A 16,821-nucleotide genomic window follows, 5' to 3' on the forward strand; every position below is an offset into this window, starting at 1 on the left:
ATCCAGTAAATTTGCAACTTTTTTCTCGAAATATTACCTGAAGTTACCAAATATAGTTCTTTGCCTGATAAAGGGTTAAGCGAGATTGAGCGGGGGTAAATCTGCGACTTTTTTTGCACAGATTTGCCACTTTAAATCTCTTAAATCTGTAACTTTTTTTCTAGTAAATTTGCAACTTTTTTTCTAGTAAATTTGCAACTTTTTTCTAGTAAATTTGCAACTTTTTTTCTATAGTAAATTTGCAACTTTTTTCTCGAAATATTACCTGAAGTTACCAAATAAAGTGCTTTGCCTGATAAAGGGTTAACCATTCATCATTAATCATATAAGTCTTACCTATAAAAGAGATAGGGGAGTATGACAATACATACCCTTCTCCTTTCATTGTGATATTTTACAGTGGTGGCAAAAAACAAGAATGAAAGTGACCAAGAGTGAAAGTTTGGGGTTGAGTCAGGGAGGTTTCAAATTTTCTCAAAATGATGGTTTCCTGGCTTCCTCCCTGTAGTTTCTGGCAAGTTGAGTATCAAACTGTAACAAGACACAGACTCTCATTGTCTGAAACACTGAGGACTTGCAGTCTGATAGCTTCAAATGTGTGTGTAGGGTCCAAGAAAGCCGGGGATTATCTTACACTTAAACAACAATCCAAGCCTTTTTTAAACAGGGTCCCACTGGTAGAAATTTGTGGGAAAATCACCTTTAGCACCAAATGATGCCCACAGGACCAGAACTCAGACTGGTAGGAAGCTGTCCTCTCGGTGCTCAGTTTGTTATCTCAAGCTCATTCTTTGTTCCGTCCGACTGTGTGAATGATTGGAGGAATCGCTGTGATTCTGTGAAAAAATGCAATGCACTGTGAGAAAGGACAACTTCAATAGCTTCACCCGCAGGCACATGAGAGCCGAGAGAGTTTTTCTAGAGTAGGCCTCATCTATGAAAACACAAGCTGCACATGCTGACGGGATGAGTTTTTTGCTTGTATTTAACATATTGATATGACCGGTCTTCTAAATGCAGATCTCTTACATCATAGAACGGCATAACAGTACAAAAAATCTAAAAGTCTTCAATAATATTGACACATTTTGGTTTAAATATTCTGGTCCTGTGCCTCATTCTTACTGACCACATAATTACTGTTTCACTGTATATATATTAAAAAGCTCTTATAGTGTACACAGCTTGTGAAGCTTCATATTTTTATGTTTCATGTTTTAAATAATATATATCTCAACAGATATGATATGAAAATTTTGTCACAACATTCATGACATCCTCAGGAGGAAGTGTACTTAATTTTGGTGATCCTCTGGATTTTACTTTAGCATCATCAACACGGCTAAATAAATAAAAAATGTTCCACTGCTTTGGTTTAAATCCCCCAAACTACATGCATCCAGCCAGTAGGGTGACCGTATTTTTAAACTCTTAAATTGGGACCCTTACATGGATGCACATTCATGCATTAAGTTGGACTATTAAACTAAATATTTTAAGTTTTGTTTTTGAGTTTGCTCAACTCTGAATTTCTCTGGCACGATTGTAACGCCAATATGAAATGTCAGCTAATGTTGTAGCCACAATTTTGAGTTAGCATTGATACGCTAATGGCTACTCTTGTAGCTCTAACAAGCAGCACCGCTAGCATCAGTTAGCCGCTAGCTTTCACTAATGACCTAATTTCACAACAAAGAAATAAGAGTTAGCAGAACTATTGTCCCTTGTTGTGAACCCCAACTTAAAGATATAAGTAACAACAACTCACCAACTTGTTTTTGAGCAGACAACTGGCTTCCTTTGTTGTGCTAACTTACATTATTGCCCTAAATGTCAGTCATTTATATTTCCAAGTTTTACCAACTTAAATCACTGTTTTAGGCCAAAAAATACAAGTTGGCTTTTTTGCAGTGTGCTGATATGTATGCACTTATGCACACATCGTACATGACAATCAGTTCAGCAGTTAGCACCCATTGTAATACCATGGGCCCCATGAACACAGCATTTCCATTGGTTATTTATAGCCCAATTTAAAAAATAATTTAATTAAAATGTAGTAAACTGTAATCACAAAAACAAGAACACTGACAACTGACTTAATTATTTATTTATTCAGAGCTGAGACCTGAACATTTCATTTGCTAATAGTTTTAATATTTTTATATACGTTATGCCAGATAATTACACCAGAGTGACTCTGACTCTGGCTGTGACCATGGTGTTTGGAAAAAGTGCAGCTGCAAAGGGACATTGTTAATATTTTGCAGATCATTTTCAGGACCCAGCATGAAGCCAGGACAATCCCGGACAAACCAGGATGTGTGGTCACATATGTTAAGTGCTAATGCAAATGTTAGTATGCTAAAAAAAGGTAAACTATGATGGTGAACATGAAACATGACACCTGCTTCACATCAGAATATCTCCATTGTTATCGTTAGCATGACGTTAGCATGTAACTCAAAACACTGCAATACAAAGAGCTGCTAGAGAAGCTGAATCTCTGGTGATGATATAACTCCTATGTGCATGCAGGTTTACTCATGGAATAAAAATATGAGTTGATCTGCAAAGCAAAACAGGATGTGTCTACACTGCAAACAAGCCAACTTGTATTTTTTGGCCTAAAACAGTGATTTAAGTTGGTAAAACTTGGAAATATAAATGATTGACATTTAGGGCAATAATGTAAGTTAGCACAACAAAGGAAGCCAGTTGTCTGCTCAAAAACAAGTTGGTGAGTTGTTGTTACTTATATCTTTAAGTTGGGGTTCAAAACAAGGGACAATAGTTCTGATAACTCTTATTTCTTTGCTGTGAAATGCAGGAAATCGGTGAAATTCATTAGCGAAAGCTAGCGGCTAACTGATGCTAGCGGCTAACTGATGCTAGTGGCTAACTGATGCTAGTGGCTAACTGATGCTAGCGGCTAACTGATGCTAGCGGCTAACTGATGCTAGTGGCTAACTGATGCTAGCGGCTAACTGATGCTAGCGGCTAACTGATGCTAGCGGCTAACTGATGCTAGCGGCGCTGCTTGTTACAGCTACAAGAGTAGCCATTAGCGTATCAATGCTAACTCAACATTGTGGTCACAACATTAGCTGACATTTCATAGCGGCGTTACAATCGTGCCAATTCAGCACATTGCAGAAGTTAGCAGAAGTAAGGATTAAAAGTTATTACAATGTAAAATTATAAGTTAGTACAACTTACAGTTGAGTTGACAAAAATCTGAATTCAGAGTTGAGCAAACTCAAAAACAAAACTTAAAATATTTAGTTTAATTGTCCAACTTAAAATTTTATCGAAGTTTTGCTGCCTTGAAATTTTGAGTTCACCCAACTTTTTTTTTTTTGCAGTGTATGTATATCAAGCAAGCCTGTAACAATGTAAAGGTTAAAGTGATTCAGCCATGGTTTAATCTGACATGGTCACATTTCTGCCAGTCTTTTTTTCTCAAGGGTATCCTACAGCTGATCGCAAAACCAAAGGTGTTCTTTTTTTAGTCTGTGATTAAGTATTTTGAATCTAACTGAAGAGGTTACTGCTTCATGACTGACCTGAACAAAGGCACGCACACAAGCATCATGTGACCTCTGAAACTGGGACACAGAGAAAGGACGGACAACAAAACGCAGCTGTCTCAGGTATCGTGAAAACAACAGGTGACAGACAGCCAGACCGACAATAAAGAAATAAGAAAGGTGGGGACATAAAGGGAATTTAATACTGCACCTTAATGTGCCATCCAGTAATCCTGTTTATCATGATATAGCAGGACCAAAGTGCATTACAAAAAAGGTTTTTACAGACTGCAAGATGACCTCTAAGGCAGCTATTCTCAATCTTGGGGTCCCGACCCCAATTGGGGTCGCGAGATGATTTCTGGGGGTCACCAAATCATTTTGGAAGTCAGCTCTGTCTCCACTGTGTTAAAGTGTTCATGTGTTTTAGTCTTTTTGGTAATTTAATTTGTCTTTTTTTTGTCATTTTGTGTCTTTCTTTGATCATTTTGTGTCTTTTTTTGTCATTTTGTGTCTTTTTTGGTCATTTGGTGTCTTTTTTGGTCATTTGGTGTCTTTTTTTGATCATTTTGTGTCTTTTTTTGGTCATTTTGTGTCTTTTTTGGTCATTTTGTGTCTTTTTTTTGGTCATTTTGTGTCTTTTTTGGTCATTTTGTGTCTTTTTTTTGGTCATTTTGTGTCTTTTTTTGATCATTTTGTGTCTTTTTTTGATCATTTTTGTATCTTTTTGGGTCTTTTTGTATCTTTTTGGGTCTTTTTGTATCTTTTTTTGGTCATTTTGTGTCTTTTTTGGTCATTTTATGTCTTTTTTTGATCATTTTGTGGTCAATTTGTGTCTTTTTTTGGGCCATTTTGTGTCTTTTTTGGTCAATTTGTGTCTTTTTGTGGTCATTTTTGGTAATTTTGAGTCCCTTTTTGCTTAAATTTTTTGGCAATTTAGTTTTTTTTTCTGATAAATCCCAAAGTAGCACAGACAGGGAGATGTTTTAGTTGTTCTCTGCTTCATTATTCGTCCAAAATTCGTTGTATCAACTGAGTTTGTATGATCTGAACTGTGCGTGTGAGATTCTGTTCAGTGAGCGGTTGTCGCGGACAACATGCATGTTAAATTGGGGGTCGCGACTCAAAAAGGTTGAGAACCACTGCTCTAAGGGACAATGTACTTTGTAAGAATTCTACAAAAAAACAGCTTCTGCAGAAGATTAAATCAGAAGAATGCATGTCCATAAACCACATGTTAGACAAGGAATGTGCCGAGTCATGAAAACTCAGCATGTATAGATTCAGAACCACTGTTAGTCCCCGTAGTCCAGAAGTGACGGGAAGCCCCTAAACCCTGTCTGATCTCGTAGGCCTAATGTGACCAGGACGGGCCTCCCAAAATTATTTACGGATTTACACTGTGTAATCAGACTCACATGCCCTGCCTACAACTGTCCTCCCATGTCTGTTACAGCCTGCCTTTAATAACCAGACTGACTACATAGACTGCAATGACTATATTTCAAATTGAATAGTCTAATTATTTAAATAACTTACTCTTCTACTCGTCTTTTTTGTTTAGTATAATTTAGTATTGTTTTCCCTCATAGAACATGCTTGTTGTAAGTATGCTGTAAGTATTATTGCAACATACCAATATAAATCATATCAATCACTTGCATAACAACAGTCTCAAGTGTTCACTTGGTTATATAAATCCATTGATACATTATCCTTAACCGCTTATCAAAACTCGGGTTGCGGGGGCTGGAGCCAATCCCAGCTGATATTGGGGCAAGAGGTGGGATATACCCAGGACAGGCCAGTCACATAGAGACAGACAACCATTCATGCTCTCATACACTTCTACGGACAATTTAGAGTCACCAGTCATCCTAAACCAGTGCTTCTCAACCTTTTTGAGTCGCGACCCCCAATTTAACATGCATCACTGAACAGAATCTCACACGCACAGTTCAGATCATACAAACTCAGTTGATACGACGAATTTTGGACGAATAATGAAGCAGAGAACAACTAAAACATCTCTCTGTCTGTGCTACTTTGGGATTTGTCAGGAAAAAAAATTGCCAAAAAATTACATAAAATTAAGCAAAAAAGGACTCAAATTGACCACAAAAAGACACGAATTGACCAAAAAAGACACAAATTGACCACAAAATGATCAAAAAAGACACAAAATGACCAAAAAAAGACACAAAATGACCAAAAAAAGACACAAAATGACCAAAAAAGACACAAAATGACAAAAAAGACACAAAAAGACCAAAAAGACTAAAACACATGAACACTTTAACACAGTGGAGACAGAGCTGACAGCGCAGAATGATTTGGCGACCCCCAGAAATCATCTTGCGACCCCAAGGTTGAGAATAGCTGTCCTAAACAATCTACTTGTCTTTCAACTGTGGGAGGAAACCTGAGGACGCGGAGAGAACCCATGCTGACACGGGGAGAACATGCAAACTCCACACAGAGCTGCAGGCCGGATTCCAACCCGGGACCCCCCTAATGGGAGGTGCAAATGTTAAAAACTACACCACCATGTAGCCCAACTCGGTTATGCACACATCATAAAAAAAGTGAATCTGTGCACTCTACACTGCAAAAAACAGAAAAGTTGGGTGAACTCAAAATTTCAAGGCAACAAACTTCGATAAAATTTTAAGTTGGACAATTAAACTAAATATTTTAAGTTTTGTTTTTGAGCTTGCTCAACTCTGAATTCAGATTGTAAGTTGTACTAACTTATAATTTTACATTTTAAGTTATAATAACTTTTAATCCTTACTTCTGCTAAGTTCTGCAATGTGCTGAATTGGCACGATTGTAACGCCGCTATGAAATGTCAGCTAATGTTGCGACCACAATTTTGAGTTAGCATTGATACGCTAATGGCTACTCTTGTAGCTGTAACAAGCAGCGCCGCTAGCATCAGTTAGCCGCTAGCATCAGTTAGCCACTAGCATCAGTTAGCCGCTAGCATCAGTTAGCTGCTAGCATCAGTTAGCCGCTAGCATCAGTTAGCCACTAGCATCAGTTAGCCGCTAGCTTTTGCTAATGGCCGAATTTCACAACAAAGAAATAAGAGATATCAGAACTATTGTCCCTTGTTTTGAACCCCAACTTAAAGATATAAGTAACAACAACTCACCAACTTGTTTTTGAGCAGACAACTGGCTTCCTTTGTTGTGCTAACTTACATTATTGCCCTAAATGTCAATCATTTATATTTCCAAGTTTAACCAACTTAAATCACTGTTTTAGGCCAAAAAATACAAGTTGGCTTTTTTTTGCAGTATAATAATATGTTGCAAAGCAGAGAGTGAATGTTGGATAGGACCAGTTGGCTGTTTGGACACAAACATTTCTCCATAGTATTTATGGATGATAACATTGATCATGATTTCATTTCATGATTATCATCCCAGGTGTTTTGAATCTCCTGACTGATTTCATATCAGATGCACAACTTGTCAGTGTTTCCATTTGTAACCATGTGTGGTTTCGAATGGCAGCGTTTTGTTATTGTGTATGGATTGATAAAGTGGTGGACTGTCCTCTATAATAAAACTTCCTGTCCTCTCCTGTCTTATGACTCACATTACTTCAGAGAAGCTTTTAAGTTCACAAGCAATGCCCATTAGCCCAGTTTCTTATGAGCCTTCAGTCTATTAGACAAGAGTATCTTACTGTGTTCAGAAGCTTTGTACCTCAATAAATCTTTAAGGGTCAGATCCATACATGCATTAAAGAAGTAGACGTCACTTACTAGTTATGGACTACCAATTTGAAGCCTCAAGTTGTCGCCATCTTGGTTTTTTAGAGACAAAAGTGATCATATTTTGACGAGGGGGTGGGCTAGGTAGCATAACAATCTCTAAGTTACCAGCTAATGTGAGTGCTAACTAGCTTAAAAATGCTAACACATTAAAAAATGGAGAACAGATTCCTTACAGTGTCTAAGTACAACCAAATGGTGAAATAAAATTTTTTAGGCAACCAAAATGTTACAATGAAATTTGATGAACTGCAAGGGTCAAAGGTCAAGGATGGTGCCATGGATATGCATTACTGTATCTCTATCCTGATTGACAGGTCACAGTCGCAGCAACATTGCCACTGCCTAAAGCATATTCTGCTTAATTGCCTATTTTTACTTCAAACAGAACCATTTTGTTTAACAAAATTAACGTAATGGTGTATCAAAAAAGATCTGAAACTAGTGATTGAGACCACGAACTCTCTATGAAAATGTTGAAAATGTGAAAAGGATTATTTTAACATAGACTTCTGTATAATCTGATTTCTTTTTACAACCAATGGAGTTGCCTGCCTACTGGCAATTAGAAAGAATGCAGGTTTAAGAATGCACTGGCTTCACTTTTTGTAGGCCAGGAGGTTGCTGCTTGGTCTGATCAAATGTTATTAGTCTCTTAACCCTCTCTCTCTCAAGTTATGCCAAAATATGCTGGCTTTTAATGACTCATTTATTGGTGCCTGGTGATTGAGAAGTTGAATGCCTGAGGTTTGCCAAGATTTATTCAATTAAATTGGCCTTTTATAGAACAAGTTATGTGCAAAGCTTCATATAGCTGTGCATCTTTTTTTATCGTCCCCACATCCGTCACATACTCTTCCACACACGACCCTCCCCCATATACAAACAAACACTCTGGGTTAATTATCCACACTGTGTGCATCCGCATAAGGAATTTATATAAGAAGCCTATTCAACCCACACCATGTGTTGAAAAGCTGTTTTTGTGCCCCACATGTTCTTGCCTTAAATGTTTAACTGTGCACTGCCCTCCCCTTCTGCTCCTCCACCACAACACCTTTTTCCTGTGGCTTGTTTTTGCTCTATGGCTCACTTACTAGGAAATGCTGACAGAGTGTTTTGTACCCATAGGTAATGTATTCTAATCTTGTCCAGCAGAGGTTGGTTAATATCTGTTGTCTGTTAAATATATCGCTAACACTGTATATGCTTACACACACACACAAGTAGTGAGATCTAACATACAGTGTGATTTTACATTTAATTAACTAACATATCTACAGAAAGTCCTCCTCTCCTTCTTCAGTCAGATGCTTCTGATAAAAAAAGGACAAAATTATCCTTCCTTTCTGAGGCCTTGTCATTGGATATTTCCTCATGCTCCCTCCCTCTCTATATATATGTAATAGGTGGAGTGGGTTACCTAGTAGAGGTCATGTTCAGTATGTTTAGCCAAGGCTGGCAAAAAAAACACACCCTACCACTGCCCCTTAACACAGACGGTCATCAACATTTCTCTCTCTGTGCCACAGGACAATAAACAATACAAGCAGTCCATGTGCATGCACTGCAAAAAAAGAAAAGTTGGGTGAACTCAAAATTTCAAGGCAACATACTTCGATAAAATTCTAAGTTGGACAATTAAACTAAATATTTTAAGTTTTGTTTTTGAGTTTGCTCAACTCTGAATTCAGATTTTTGTCAACTCAACTGTAAATTGTACTAACTTATAAATATACATTGTAATAACTTTTAATCCTTACTTCTGCTAACTTCTGTAATGTGCTGAATTGGCACGATTGTAACGCCGCTATGAAATGTCAGCTAATGTTGCGACCACAAGTTTGAGTTAGCATTGATACGCTAATGGCTACTCTTGTAGCTGTAACAAGCAGCGCAGCTAGCATCAGTTAGCCGCTAGCATCAGTTGTGTTGTTTTTAGCGTGTTGTCTTGTTTTTAAAGATGTTTAAGATTTCAGACTTTGTAAGGTGACCTTGGGTGACATGAAAGGCGCCTATAAATTAAATGTATTATTATTATTATTATTAGTTAGCCGCTAGCATCAGTTAGCCGCTAGCTTTCGCTAATGACTGAATTTCACCGCTTTCCCTCATTTCACAACAAAGAAATAAGAGTTATCAGAACTATTGTCCCTTGTTGTGAACCCCAACTTAAAGATATAAGTAACAACAACTCACAAACTTGTTTTTGAGCAGACAACTGGCTTCATTTGTTGTGCTAACTTACATTATTGCCCTAAATATCAATAATTTATATTTCCAAGTTAAACCAACTTAAATCACTGTTTTAGGCCAAAAAAAATACTAGTTGGCTTTTTTGCAGTGTGCATGTCCTTTCTACACTGTGTTGCTCTGTGTGTATTTGAATAAATAACCTGCATTAGGCTGAGGTCAATCAATAACACAGAGAGAGGACAGCCATCTGCTGGATCTTGTTCTCCTCTGTGCAGCCTCTTTGCTTTACTGCAGTCATGTGCACTTACAATAACATTTACTGCTGTTTGTTTTCATTCCTCATTCCATGATTTAGTCAACTCAGGCGTGGCAATTCAAAGATATATGGAAAATGGAAAAATAAAATGATTGACTCACTCCCTCCTGGTGACTCAAATATTTTCCTGTCTTTACATATGGCCAAACTGAAGGTCAGACCTTGTGTTGCAATGGAAAGGGAGTTTAACATTCCTCATAAGTTTCACACTTAAGGACCGAAAACATCGATCCCAGCTTGAGTATTGTCATCTGTCCTACGTCAGGACCTAGAAAAAATATTCTGAAACACAGACAAAAGAGACAGATGCCACAAATATTTGTCATAAAACATTTCACTCACTGCATTTACCCATCCAGTCAGGCCAGTTTGTATCACTGTCACACCCGGTAACACCTCTCCAGTCATTTGGTTTAGTTCAGCAGGTCTGCCAGTTAAAGGCCAGCAATGTAACAAATCTAAAACATTTTAACCTGTGATCACAATTTTAGGTTTTCTTTTGCACATTTTTATTTATGTCTTAATCCTGCTGTGTCTTTAAGAAAAACCTGTGGACTAAAAACACATGCAGAACACAATCTTCTCACGGGACAGGCGAGGGAACATTCAGGCCTCGGCAGAATAAGCCAGCGAGCGCTCTGATTTGCTGAGATCAACACGCCCTTCTCATCACGCCTCCCCCCCTCTTTCCCGGCTCCTTTACCCGCAGTCCTGCTTTGGAAGTCATACGATACTTTATGGCATGAAGTGCTCTGAATTTCTTCTTTTCACCAGCCCACCCTCTCTCTGTCTCTCATTTTCTACCTCCTACTCTGTTCTTGTTCACTGGCTTTCTTTGTGTAGATAAGAACTGGGCCCGGAGAACAAAAAAGAACCGAGGGAAAAGGAATGATTGTTCTGTCTCTTATACCACTTTCTTGGCTTCTTTTAAGTCTGAAATGTCAAGGAAGTCTCATAAAACACATATGTTGTGAGATAGTCCAAACCTTTAGGGTTTTCAGGTTTAATGCGAGGGAATGTGCCCTCCGTGAGCATGTATTTGCTATTCCTGATGAATCATGATACAGTGATATTGCTGAGTCACTGTGAGAGCTGCAGACTCTAACAGAGAAGGTATTTCTCTGCTCCCTTCATGTGCTGCATGCTCTAGCTAGTCACAAAAAATGCTTTGTGTGTATACAGGTTGCAGAACACAGAAATATGTGTTCTCAACAGATTCAGCTTTTGTTTGCTCATACAAGTGGGGCCTTATAGAAGCAAACTAAAAATGTTGGTACAAGTTGCAGAAAGATATGAAATTATATCCACTGGTGAAGGAAATAATTCCAAGCTGACTGTTTTAACTGTTTTGATTTTTGGATGAATAATATTTTTAACAAACCATGACCACATAGGAAAGTGCATACAGCAGATTAACTAAATGTTCAATTCCAGTGGGGAAACTATTAGATAACTTGTAGCTTGTCAAGTGTCTTTTCCTGATATATAATATGACTTCTAGGACAACGTCCCAGAATGTGTGAGGTGAAACCAGCAGCGCTGTAATAAGAATAACACGTCAGGTTCACTGAGTGCAGTTAAGTCAAAAGGCGGAGTGAACTTCGGGACCCCCGTCAAATATTATAAACCTTGATTATAAAAATTACATTTGCTACTCCTCATGTAGGGATAGTTCGGTAACACTTTACAATAAGGTCCTTAATAACCATTAATTAACAATTAATAAGGCATTGTTCTCGCTTTAGATCCGGTAGTTGCAAAAAGCATAGTTAACTTATAGTTAACTTATAATAGATGAGCAATAAAGTATATTTTAATATCAATAAGCAAACAAAATAAGATTAATAAAGGCATGACAAAGGAACCTGGTCTCACAGGAATCCGTGAAATAGCCACGGATTCGCTTAACTCAAAATCCGTGGAATAGCCACGGAATCACTCAAATTTCCGTGAAACTGACACGGATTTCGCTACAATGCAAGTTAATGACAGTCATATCCCGTGGCTATTCCATGGATATTTGTTCCTATTGGTTTGTTCCAAGTCACGTGACTTTCAAGGTCCCGGCGGTCAGAACAAAAAACATGGCGGACAGTTCTCTCATTTTTAGTGGAAAAAAATCAATATTTTGACTTAGTTTCTACATAAAAATGGATTTTAATAACATTTCTAGCGAGAAATATATGTTTTATTTTCTAAATATTCACTCAGTGAATGTACATAATCACTTTGTATGTTGGAATAGCCACGGGATATGACTGTCATTAACTTGCATTGTAGAGAAATCTGTGTCAGTTTCAGGGAAATTTGAGTGATTCCGTGGCTATTCCACGGATTTTGAGTTAAGCGAATCCGTGGCTATTTCATGGATTCCTGTGAGACCATGTTGGACAAATACATAATGGGTGGGTTATGGGTGTTTGTAATGCTATTATGAACAATTATAAGATACTCATGAGGCTTTTATTAATGTTCTTAAGCATTTGCAAACTGTTAACAAGTTTCTTATTAGTGCTTATAAATCTCTTATAGCCTGCTATTAGCTGTATTATAATGCCATTATTATTCACTTATATAAGCTTATACACACACAATAATGTTAAAAAGCATCTTGTAAGGACTTACAAGGGCCTTATTACTTGTAATTAATGGCTATTACAAGGACCTTAATATAAAGTGTTACCGATATTTCTGCTTCACTGAAGTGGCTTTTTTGGTACTTTTCCATCGCCAGTGTATTACCTACAGTAGATGGTGATCAGCACAGCCACACTGTAAAAAACGTTTGTAGAAATTACAGAAAAAACTGTCAAATTACATCAGAAATAAGGCGTAAAATCTAAAATTGTATATCACCGTAGTAGATACTTTTAATTACCGCAAATCAAAGTTGCATAAAATAGCATAAAAACTTAAACTTTTACCGTCATAAACTGGAGGAAACACACACGTTTTTCTGTAAAAATATAACATTTCCATGTAAAATTAATGGAGAACTACCATGATGTCAATATGACACAATTACCCTAAAAATAACGGGAATATTCAGTCTAAATTACAGATATTTACATTTAAATTTACAGTAGAAAACCCACTCACTGTATTTCTTACGGTAAAGTTCTGGCAACCACAGCTGCCAATATTTTACCGTAAATTAAACAGATTAATTTTTACAGTGCACAGTTTGGAGAAGCAGACATGGAAGCTAAGCAATGCACCACTCAACCAGATGCCACTGACAAAAACAGTAATTTAACCTTGCAGAAAACATGACTTACTGGTCGAATGATACCTTGATCTGTTTATTTGTGTTATTGTGTGACTTTGGGGCTTTCATTTGGATTCACTAAAGTCACACAATTACACAGACGATCTAAACAATTGAGGCAACAATAGATCAGCAAAACCCATTTTCTGCAAAGGTAAAATTACTGGTTTTATCTATGGAGACTGGTTGCTTTGACAAGAGGACTGTTATCGGCTGCAGTTCCTCATGCAGGACCTAAACAAAGCTTTCAGACAGCAAGGTAAAGTAGTGAAAATATTCCAAATGTAGTGTACACTTAAACTGATATTGGTTTTTTTAGGTAGGCATATTTTTAGGGCTCTAAAATCTGTTTGCTGCTTCCCCCACCCTAAGCAGTACATTGCTTAGCTTGTTCTTGTTCTGTTTACATGAGAAGAAGCTGCCTGTAACTGGCCCTGTCCAGACTGGAGGTCACTGGAAGTAAAGGAAAGTTTCCAAAAGATTTGAAAGAAAGTTAAAGAAAGGTGTGAGCACTTTGTTTACTCTCGCTCCGTGTTTGGCTGGGCTGCTGTCCTTCACGTGGCCTTCACAAAGCTATTGTCCCAACACTCCACAATGAAGGCATGTAAATAAACTTCACAGATAAGAGTTAAAGGAGCGATGAATATGAAATATGGAAACTGGCTTAATTATCGTTGTTGACAATTAAGTTATTCAGCAGCAACATAAATAGAATTCTTTCTGCAGACAAGGTGGCTGAGATAAAAATGTCAGTGCCTTAGTGACATCATCATCACCATGGAAGGTGATGATGATGTCACTAATGCCTTCTGGGAGAGCTGCTGATGTAGGTAAAATGTTATATGTTGCCATAACAACAAGGGGTCCAGATGAGTTGATTACATTACCTTGAAAATCTATTCTATTATATAGGTATATGTTAATGTGTGTGTGTGTGTGTGTGTGTGTGTGTGTGTAATAAATACATTTGATTTTTATAGCGCTTTTAAAGGAACTCAAAGTCATGAGTCACTCATATATATATATATATATATATATATATATATATATATATATAGTGACATATATATGTATATATTCATTCATATAAATTATGTATATGCATACATGTAAATAAAGGCGTGTATATATATATATATATATATATATATATACATATATATATATATACACGCCTTTATTTACATGTATGCATATACATAATTTATATGAATACATGTAAATGTATTTAATGTTGGGAAATGTGCGCAGGATTGTAAGAACTACCTGTCTATATCCAACCTTTTTTTTGTTTGTTTGCTGTATTATTATTTTTATTATTATTCATTTATTTTTCTTTACTTTATGATTTTCCCCCAGTTTTTTGTTTTGTTTGAAGAATTAAAATCTTTGCAAGCGGTTGTGCTGCATATATGAAAGGATAAATGAAAAATTGTTTGGAAAAAAAATAACTTTTCTATTGTATTGCAGAGGGTAAGTCAGTGCCGGGGTCATTCAGGTTTTATATTCTGGATCCCTAATAATTGTAATAACTTCTCATTCCTGCTTATTCTCTTCCTAATCCCTCAGTGCATCCACAGATACCTTTCTCATAACTATCCCTGGTATCTTAGTCCTTCAATATTGAGGATGGAAGGCTGTAAACCAATACCCTGATGGTGACTGCTGAGTCACTTTAATATCATTTCAGTAGTCAGCGCTATTAAAGGATTCTGCTCTAAATGAAAACACAGTTGGAGGTCTTTATGCTGATATGCTGCACAAACACCAGCTATCATATTCCCACTAATAAACTCAAAGCTGGATTCAGCTTGTGCTTGTTTTCACTGGGATCTGCGAGTACACTGTAAAAAAAACTGCTGTTTTTACGGTAAAATCTGGCAGCTGTGGTTGCCAGAACTTTACCGTAATAAATTCGGTGCAACTTTTTCTAATATTACGGTAAAATGATATTAGCACTGTTGATTTCACATTTAAGATTGCCATTTTATTCCATATTTTACCGTAAAAAATAAAACGTTTTTCCATCAAAAGAAACGCTGTTTGTCATATGGCAGATATGATTGACAAGAAAATATTTTATAAATGCTGCATAGATTAAAGATTTTACCATTAAATATCACAGTATATTTCTGTTAGAGATATGGTGTTTCGTACATTTAACAGTGTGAAAATGTATTTTTACAAAAAATAAATGCTAAAAATTACAGTGATGGCTTGTAAATATGTTAGCATATTTTTTATATTCACGGTGCCAGTGTATTTTACAGTGAAGTAAAGTATTTTTCCCCTCCAAAAAAGGAAAAAATAGTGTTTTGGCTGATATATACATTAAGGGTGTTTCATTGTTACTGAAACTGAATTAACCCATTTATCATTTTACGGTCTTTTACTGTCATGGTTTAACAGTTTTTCACCGTAAAATCTACAGATATTTTTAACAGTGTACACTCTAAAAAAATCTGTTTAATTTACGGTAAAATACCGGCAGCTGTGGTTGCCAGAACTTCACCGTAAAAATTACAGTGAATGGATTTTCTCTTCTGAATTTAAATCAGCAAAAACTGTAATTTAGACTGAATATTCCCGTTATTTTTAGGGTTATTGTGTCATTAATTCACACATCATGGTATTTCTCCATAATTTTTTATTTTTTTTTACAGCAAAACTGTGTGTTTCTTTCAGTTTATGTCAGAAAAAAATAAAAGTTTTGTGCTATTCTTTGATTTACGGTAATTAAAAGAGTCTAATATGGTGATATAGAATTTTTAATTTTACGCCCTATTTCTGATGTATTGACAGTGTTTTACTGTTATTTCTACAAAAAAAATTACAGTGTATAAGTGCAGGTCCATTTTTTTTTTTTTTTTTTTTTTTACAGTAGAAAACCCACTCACTGTATTTTTTACGGGGATATTCTGGCAACCACAGCTGCCGGTATTTTACCGTAAATTAAACAGATTATTTTTTACAGTGTAAAGTGAGCATGCAGAAGAAAAAAAAAAAACAATATCCAGCGCTGTTCCTCCCCCATTCATCCTCTACCTCCCTCCTCTCTGCCTCTTCTTCTCTCCTCTCAGTATGTGAACCCACATGGCGGCCTAATCCCCTTACTGTAGCCGATAATGCCTGTTGGCTCTGGCTGTGAGCTGCAATAGTAGATTGGACCAAGCATAATGCTGCCATGTCGGCTGGATAAGCTGCTCCTGCTCCCACTGACACAATTTCCTACTGTCACCTGACTGAATGTGGTTCTGCCCAAGGTTATTATAGTTAACGAAAACTAACGAAATAACGAAAACTAGAATTGAAAAAACATTTTCGTTAACTGAAATAAAAATAAAAAGTTTTTAAAAAAACGATAACTAACTAAAACTGTATTTTGTGGTTACAAAACTAACTAAAACTAACTAAAATTATAGTGAAAATGTCCTTAGTTTTCGTTTTTGTCAACTTTTTTCATTCATAATTCAGTGTATGAACCAACATTCAAAACACCCAGAACTGTAAGAGTTAATAACCTTATTGGGGCTGAGATGATAAACCAAAGGAAATAAAGGAAACATTTATTATGACCTCTTTGAATCACGCACCCAACAAATACCCCATTACAAAAAAACTAAAACTAACACTAAAACTAATAAAAACTAAACTAAAACTAAGCATTTTCAAAAAATAAAAACTAAACTAAAACTAGAAAACTCACTCTAAAAACTAACTAAAACTA

This window comes from Centropristis striata, chromosome 4, assembly GCF_030273125.1.
Source record: "Centropristis striata isolate RG_2023a ecotype Rhode Island chromosome 4, C.striata_1.0, whole genome shotgun sequence".
Lineage (NCBI taxonomy): Eukaryota > Metazoa > Chordata > Actinopteri > Perciformes > Serranidae > Centropristis > Centropristis striata.